General features: G+C 40.6%; 1 pseudogene; it reads left to right on the forward strand.

The window, feature by feature from the left end:
* Positions 1-8,696: 8,696 nt before the first annotated feature.
* Positions 8,697-9,238, forward strand: LOC123605433 (annotated as a pseudogene).

Genomic DNA, 9,238 nt, shown 5'->3' on the forward strand with positions numbered 1-9,238 from the left:
TATATCAATGCATAAAGGCCTCAAAACCAGAACTTATGTTTAAATCTAAAGCCACAGAGTGCCTGGTTGGCTCAGTTGGTAGAGCATGCAAATTTTGGGGGGAAAGATATTATTTTTAACTAATCTCTGCACGCAACATTGGGCTTAAACCCACAAACCTGAGATCAAGATTCCCACCTTCCATGGACCCAGCCAACCAAGAGCTGCAAGCATGTGACACTTGATCTCAGGGTCATGAGTTCAATCCCTATTTTAGACGTATTTATATAAAATAGATAGATAGATAGATAGATAGATGATAGATAGATAGAGTCACATTTATATTTTATCAATGGGGAGTTCACTTTTTCCATTCCTTTTAAGAAATGGAACAGAAGCTCCAAAATGACTTTATTTTTTTTCTTCCAGTTGAGGTTGGATTGCAACACAGAATGCCCTTACCAAGAGAAGAGAAATGAATTAACTGAGAGACTAAAATGCCTTTTCCTCCAAAACCATTTTATTGGATGAATTTCTATATTGCATTGCTATTTCTGATTAACAGATTACCACACTAGAAGCTCAAAAGAAACACATTTATGCTATTACTATTTAGAGGTCAGAAGCCTGAAGTAAGTCTCCATAGGCTAAAATCAAGATGTCTGCAGGGCCTGGTTCCTTCATGGATGCTCCAGGAGAGACCGTCTTCTTTCCTATTGTGGTTTCTAGGGACAACAAGCATCCTTTGGCTCATTGCCCTTTCTGCATCTTGAAGCCAGCAATGTGGTGTCCTCACATCTCTCTCTGATCCAACTACTTTGCCTTCCTCTCCTACATTTGGAGGACCATGGTGATTACATTAGTGCCACCTGCACAATCTTGGCCAACCTTAGTTTAAGGTCAGCTCATTACCAGCCTTGTTCCACTTGCTACTTTAATCTCCCCCCCTTACTATAAAAATAAACACATTGAAAGTTTCTAGGGTTTAGAATATGGACGACATCGGAAGGCTCTTATTCTGCCTACTGGAAAGCCCTTTACCAACAGTATTTTATTTCATGTCACTCAAAGGCCCTTATGTAAAAGAAACAAACACAGAATTTATCACAGCCCCTAGATGACTGGATACGCTTGGCATTCCAAAATTTATGCAAACACAATTTACTTTGTGAAGAAGACCTACGACCACCTGTACCTTGCTCTATCCCAGGACCACAACCTTGCTACTCAAAGAGTGGTCCACGGACCAGGACCTACAGTATCAACATCATTCAGGGGCTCGTTAGACACACCAAACTCCTGGCCCACCAGCACCTGCAATGTCATAATTTGCATTTAAACTAGAATCCTAGGTGATTCGTATGCACCTTGAAGTTGGAGAAGTGCTGGGCTAGAGTAGGTTTTCTCACATTTTCAATTTGGCCTTTGAGACAGGATGATTATTTGTGTTGGGAGCTGTCCTGCTCACCACAGGTGTTTAGCAGCATCCCTCAGACATTGTCAAATACCCCCAGGGGGAAAGACTCATCTCTGGGAGGGAACCACAGGCACAGAGTTCGAAAACTGGGAACATCTTGACAGGATCCAATGAACACCCATCTATTTCCGCAATGATAACTTTGAGAAGATCACTAACTTCTTCAAGCCCCATTTCTCCATGGGGAACGGAGCTCACGCTGGTACTTTCTTACAGAATATACTTTTATAAAAATCAGGCTATTCCTAGAGCTGCTGAACTCAGGTTATAGTGCATAAAAAGTTGTAAATATATCTCTGACAATTAACAAACATTTTATAATGGCATTTTATTTTATTTTTTTTAACATTTATTTATTTTTGAGACAGAGAGAGACAGAGCACAAAGTGGGGAGGGTCAGAGAGAAGGAGACACAGAATCTGAAACAGGCTCCAGGCTCCGAGCTGTCAGCACAGAGCCTGATGTGGGGCTCGAACTCACGGACTACGAGATCATGACCTGAGCAAAAGTCGGTCACTTAACCGACTGAGCCACCCAGGCACCCCTATAATGGCATTTTAAGTAATGCCTCTAAACTTGTGATGTAAATATGAAATCCCTAATTGTTTTGGCAAAACTATCATGAAGCGCATGAGTGTAGTGCCCCAGGTTTTATATCAAAGGAATAAACCTCACATCTTTGTTGAAAAAGAGAAAAGTTACTTTCCAAAGATATTAGGGGCTATGTCTTTAACCCAAGTCAATGCTTTGAAGAGTCCAAGGGACCTAGTCAAAACTGATTTCTCAGTCTTAAACAGGAGAAAACATTCATTCAGGAATGGGATAACGTGCTGGGAGTTTAGATCTCTGAAAGACAGAAGTTATAGAAAAAAAGTAAGAAAAACGGACTTCAGCTGCCTTATCACCTGGTCTCCTAGCAACAGAAATTCAACAGGGAAAATTTCCTTTCTGTCCACCCTGGTGTCCCGTAGGGCAATCACGTGCCTAAAGGTGGGAGAGACAAGAGGGAAATGTGCCTAATGAGCAGAATTAAGAGGCTGCAAATACCTCCTCTGTTGCAGCCCCACAGTGTGTACAACCTCGGGCGGACAAGACATGGTCGTTTCTTTTGCAGTCCTAAGTCTGGATGGGACACTGAAGTTTGACTCATCCCGGCTGTCGCGTCTGGGACAGAGCTTCATCCTCCACAATCTACCAACGAGATGGGTATTTTGATTTGCATGTAGAGACCTTCCTCCCAGAGACCCCATCTAGATGAGTTTTACATCGCAGTAAGTACTACCGGAGAAGGTCAAGAGAATGAAAGTCAAGAACATTTACCTGAGGTCACCTGAGAGCCAACCTAGCCTAGCCAGAGCTGAGAGTTTGCTGTAGTTGTTTGCTGGCTTGATTAGTAAGTTGATTGATTGATTGATTGATTGATTAATGTATTTATGATGCTCTAAATAGAAGTAAATATTGAAGTCAGAAATGCAAGGTTCAACGTTAACAACTAAGTGATAATAATGGAAACTCGTTTAGAGGGGGGATGGGAAGCACAAAAGTAGAACCTGAGACCCAGGATCTTTGCAATTAACCAGAGTAGAAAAGTCTAGTACTGGTTGTTGAGGGATGTACATTGAAGTGAGGACATGTCTTTTCATTTTTAAGATGGGACATATTACACTACAATTCCATACTGATCAGAAAAACCCGGATGAAGGAATGCTTGCAAGTGCATCCTTGCAAGAGCAGTACTTGAAACATACATATCACAGCATCTTCTCTCCTTGAGTATTCAAATGAAATTTTTTAGGGGCACCCGGCTGAATCAGCCAGTTGAGGGTCCGAATCTTGATTTCAGCTCAATTCATATCAGGGGGCATGAGACTGAGCCCGACCTTGGGCTCTGCTCTGAAAGCACGGGGCCTGCTGCGGATTCTCTCATTCTCTCTCTGCCCCTCTCCCACTCATGCTCTCTCTGTGTCAAAATAAATAAATAAACATTAAAAAAATAAAAATTTTAAGTGTACTATGTGAAACGGGGTATGCTAATGAGCTCCCTTCACAATCAGCTCACAACCTGTGAGTCTGAATGTATTCTGGGTTAGCTAGCCACCCACTTTCTCTATTGAAAGTTGTCTGTGGGAGTCCTTGGTGTTTGCATAGTGGGGTTGGAATGGTTTTATTTCTGGGGTTTTTTTATTTCTGGTTTTTTACTCCTTTTTTTTTCAGAAAAAGAATTGGCATTTATTTCGTGAACTACTTGCCATTTTGTTTATTTTTTAATGCACGTATAGATGTATTTGTGCAGAATGTATGAGAGTGTGTAAATTTTGTGTGGTAGTCTATGACGTAGTCATACTCCCTCCACAGCTTTTTCTATTTTTATTTATTTATATTTTCCTGAAAGAATTGATCTGAAAGAATTGATCTGTCACCTTAATATTCTTCCCTTGTGAAGACCCTACTGTCCACAAAATTAAATTCAATGTCCTTTTGGTATTTAGTGCTCATAAATCACCCTTTCTACATATTTCCAACTAATTTTCACTTCTCTGTATTCCTCGTTTGTTCCTTTAGGCCTTTTATTATTGGATCTATTTCTACAATCAGAATTCCAACACTTGTAAGGCATTCTTTTTTATGTTTCACTAAGAATCACCTTTATCTTTGGGGTGCCTGGGGGGGCTCAGTCGGTTACGCTTCCAACTTCGGCTCGGGTTATGATCTCGTGGTTTGTGAGTTCAAGCCCCACGTCAGGCTCTGTGCTGATGGCTCAGAGCCTGGAGCCTGCTTCAGATTGTGTGTCTCCTTTCTTCTCTGCCCATCCCTGGCTTGTGCTCTGTCTCTCTCTGTCTCTCAAAAATAAATAAATAAATGTTAAAAAAAATTAAAAAAAAAAAGAATCGACCGTTTTCTTCCATAAGCATAGCTGGTCCATCTATCTTTATGTGACGTGAAATTAAAAGCTTAGATATCACTTTCTCTCCACATGAAAAGACTTTTTCATATTCTTTTATTCCTGAATCCCTAGCAATCTGAATTAGATTTGGACCCACGAAACTATCATTAAATTATTATTCTTTTAAATCTTTTTATTCAGAAGTTGCTTTGGTTCTTCAATTTTGTTTCATGCGGTGGTTTTTGAACCACTCTGCCTAACCCAAGTGCATTTTCGCTGTTTCTCTTTCTTAAAAGTCTTCATTGCTTTTAAAATTTTTCTGTTATGCACACATACATATTCACACACTTTCAATTCAAATGTATAGAAAGACAGCAATGCATATTGGAAGCACTCTTTATGTTCTGACACCATCGTTCTTTCTAGCTTTTCTCTGCCCTTCCTTCTAACTCAGTAGTACCTTACCTATGTCCCTCTAGTCAAGTAGTATAATGCTGATTCATTAGTTCCTTTTCTTTTAAAGATTTTATTTTTAAGCAATATCTACACCCAATATGGGGCTTGAACTCACAACTTCAAGATCAAGAGTCTCACTCTCTACCTACTGAGCCAGCCAGGTGCCCCTGATTTATTATTTCAAGGTCGGTATGACTCATCATGGTGTGGCTGTGCCATTTACACCTTTCATAGTCTTTCATATTTTTCTCATTAAATTACTATTATATCAATGCTTCAAAATATTTTTAAATACATAATACTATGTTTCTCACCCAAAAGTGATTTTGTCCCCCAGAGGATATTGAGCAATGTTCAAAGACATTTTTGGCGGTCACACTGGAGAGGGGTGTGTGGAGGCCAGGGATGTTCTAATCCTACAATATATAGGACACACCCCACAGGGAAGGATCTGGCTGGGAATGTCCATACAGTAGAGACTGAGAAATCCTGAGTTAAAAAATATCTGTATTTTTGTTTAAACATTTTTTTTTCAAAAATCTCTACACCCAACATGGGACTTGAACTTCAAACCCCAAGCTCAAGAGTTGTGTGCTCTACCAACTGAGCCAGCTGTGTGCCCCAAGAGGATCTGTATTTTTAATATTTGTAATTGTCTTCACAGCCTCCGAAGATGTTATAACGCTTCACAATTATGACAGCAAAATTAGAAAGTGCCCCTTTGTTAATTGGTTAAAATTTCCGACCTCACTCAATGTGACAGCCCTTTGAGTGATTTCTCAGGGAAATGGGTGTGAAAGAGATTTCTTGTTGATTTTTTAAACTATTAGTGAGCTCCAGTAAAGATTCATATATTTGATCACTATGTTCATTTGTCTGTCATTATTTTTTTTTTTTTTTTTAAATTTTTTTTTAACGTTTATTTATTTTTGAGACAGAGAGAGACAGAGCATGAACGGGGGAGGGGCAGAGAGAGAGGGAGACACAGAATCGGAAGCAGGCTCCAGGCTCTGAGCCGTCAGCCCAGAGCCTGACGCGGGGCTCGAACCCACGGACCGCGAGATCGTGACCTGGCTGAAGTCGGACGCTCAACCGACTGCGCCACCCAGGCGCCCCTGTCTGTCATTATTATATGTCCACATATTATATGCTTATTTATCTATAATTATCAGCTTTTCAAATACCTGTTGTAAATCACACTTCTCTATTGATTTTTAGTTAGGTATTTTGGGCCATAAAATAGTTTTAAATTTTATTTATTGAAATGTATTTATCTTCTTGTTTCTGAGTTTGTTTTTTTGCCTTAATTATGATGGTTTGTCCACCTGTAGATTTTTTTTACATGTAGTTTCCTAGATGTGCATCTAAAATGCAGTGGTTACTCTTACACTGAGGGTTTACTCTTTTGGATTTTTTTTGTGAGATGTGTGAAATAAGGAAGCACCACACTTCCTTCCACGTAGAAAGCCATTTGTGCCAGCTTTCACTCAACAATCCGGTCTTTTAACCACATTTAAATTCAGCTTTGTCACGTTAAAAGTGCATATATAATAAGACCTAATTCCTGATTCATTCAACCAATATGAAAAGTGCATCTGCTAGTACCAGAAATTTCTCAGAACTTTATATGTTATGCTCTTTTATTTCCAGGTCTTAGGGAATTTTATGATTCATCTGGGTTGATTTTGTTGACTTACTGGTCCTGTAGATCATGTTTCAGTTAGTTCTCAAAACTCCATTGAATTTTGTTTAATACAGTTGTACTGAAACCGCTCTCTTTAACCTGGTTTTATTTCCTCTATCACTCTTTGTATTTCATAATGTCTCATGTTCTTGACTTTGTTTCCATGTAAGTGCATATACATGCACATACTTTTGTAAAGAAGAAGATGAAGAGAAGTTCCTGCTCCTTTGATAATTACATCACAATGACAGACAAGAGTGCAGTCCAATAAATGTGAGTGCAAAATAGTGTCCTCAGATAAGTCACATGCAGATTATTCAGAGTAAGAGAAGAGATTGTCATGGGGTGTGTAGGGTTTTATAGAGTCTGGGGATGTCTTGAACAAGGAACAAATGTTGTTTGTTTGTTGGGATGTTGGACAAGGAACAAAACCATCCCTAGTTGTGGTCATCAGACTTGTGAAGAAAGTAATTAAACCCAAAGTGTAAGAATAACAAATACACGAAAAAAGATGTCACATAAGAAAAATGCTAATCAGGCTTGCCTCATCCTCTATTGGGCCATATAAAAACTGATCAGTCAAATGAAGATAGAATAGACACAGGAAAATCAAGTCTTCTTCTCTCTGCTCTCTGGGCATAAAAATGCCCAAACTGTGAGAAGTGTTCTATTCTCTTGTGATGTTCAATATGTAAGATGTTTCACACCATAAAGATAGCATTACTTCTGTCCTTTGGACAAACTTATTTTTGTCCTTTCATCATTTTTGCTGGAGACAAATGGGATACGACCAGGATTGGGTGCCACCAGCATCATTTTCTCTCTCTCTCCTCATCGCACGTAATTTTTTATGTTTCATTACATACAGGTCAGAAAGTGACCATTCCAAAATGGAGCCCCGGGATTATTTGTCCTTGGGAAGCTATGAATAGGACTTTCAGGGTACGATTTCTACCTTCTTTCTGGGAAAGGTATTGTGATGTGTTTGCGTTCATATCCTAAACAGTGTGTTGAGGCAGGCAGGGGAACGTGAGAAGGACAGAGAAGTAACACACACCAGGAGGATATGATGCATTGTGTTGTGTGTATGTGAAAGTGTGTGTGTGTGTGTGTGTGTGTGTGTGTGCAGTGAAAGCAGGTCTCCAAGCAGGGGTACATGGGCTCCTCTATTCCAAGGTGACCCTATAATACACAGACCAGACTCAATCAATAGATGATACTGAGAAGAGATGTTCCACGGACAGGACACTACAGTAACCAGATGAATAAAGTGAAAGAGGTACATAGTATGGACAAGGAGCTCCCTGTGTCTTGATCTTAGGCAGCTGTGAGGCAACACGGTTCTACAAAATTCACAGCCATTGCCTTTAGTCCTTAACACACTGGCTTCCTTCTGAGCCTTGATTTTCTGGGGGAAAAAAAGCGCTTCCTCAAGGCCTGTGCCTTAGCCGACGCTCTGACAGTTTCCAGGCAGTTTTCTCTAGTCTTTCAGGTCTCTGTTCAAATGTCACCTTCTTAGCCAATCTTGACTAAACACCCAACATCACACCCCAACCACTCTCTTCCTGTACCTGCTTCATTTTCCTCATGACCTCTAGCTCCATCCCAAGATTATTTAATTTTTATGTATGCATATATCCTATGCACATCACTGAATATTAGGTAATTTTTCTGTTCAGCACCCTCTACTTTATGACTTGGAAATGCTGAAAACACGATTGACGCTCTATATACTCCTCAAATGCATTAAATAATTTCTTATTAAAAATGTACAAGGGCGCCTGGGTGGCTCAGTCAGTTAGGCCTCTGACTCTTGATCTCGGCTCAGATCATGAGCTCGCGGTTTGTGGGTTGGGGCCTCACGTCTGGCTCTGCGCTGACAGCGTGGAGGCTGCTTGGAGTTCCGTCTCTCCTTCTCTCTGCCCCTTCTTGACATGCGCACATTGTCTCTCTCTCTTAAAAATAACTAAATAAACTGAAAAAAAAAACTTAAATGTACAAAACCTAGCCTATTGGAAAACATCTGACGTTGGGATGAAAATTCCTAGTAAGAGAGGAAATAGGGATCCCCTCAAAGGACTCAGATCCATTCACAAAATATCGAAATTACTTTCTTGACTGGGAAATATAAATTGTAGCATTTGAACCACGTAAGCCAAGCGATTTATGTGAAAATTAGTCATGCTATTTTCCCCTTTACTGGTAGTCACCTCCACCGCATGGACCCAGGAAATGATACAGGAACTTCAGAATTTCTTCTTATGGGATTTTCAGAAGAACCAGAACTGCAGCCCCTCATATTTGGGCTTTTCCTCTCCATGTACCTGATCACTGTGTTTGGGAACCTGCTCATCCTCCTGGCCGTCAGCTCTGACTCCCGCCTCCACACCCCCATGTACTTCTTCCTGGCCAACCTGTCCTTTGTAGACATCTGCTTCACCTCCACCACTGTCCCGAAGATGCTCTGGAACATCCAGACCCAGAGCAAAGTCATAACCTATGCAGGCTGCATCACACAGATATACTTTTTCATAACCTTTGCGGGGATGGATGACTTTCTCCTGAGTGTGATGGCCTATGACAGGTTCATGGCCATCTGTCACCCCCTGCACTACACGGTCATCATGAACCCCCGGCTCTGTGGACTCCTGGTTCTGGTGTCCTGGATCATGAGTGTTCTGTATTCCTTGTTACAAACCTTAATGGCATTTCGGCTGTCCTTCTGTACAGAGGTGGAAATCCCCCACTTTTTCTGTGA

This window comes from Leopardus geoffroyi, chromosome A2 (genome assembly GCF_018350155.1).
Source record: "Leopardus geoffroyi isolate Oge1 chromosome A2, O.geoffroyi_Oge1_pat1.0, whole genome shotgun sequence".
Classification (NCBI taxonomy): domain Eukaryota; kingdom Metazoa; phylum Chordata; class Mammalia; order Carnivora; family Felidae; genus Leopardus; species Leopardus geoffroyi.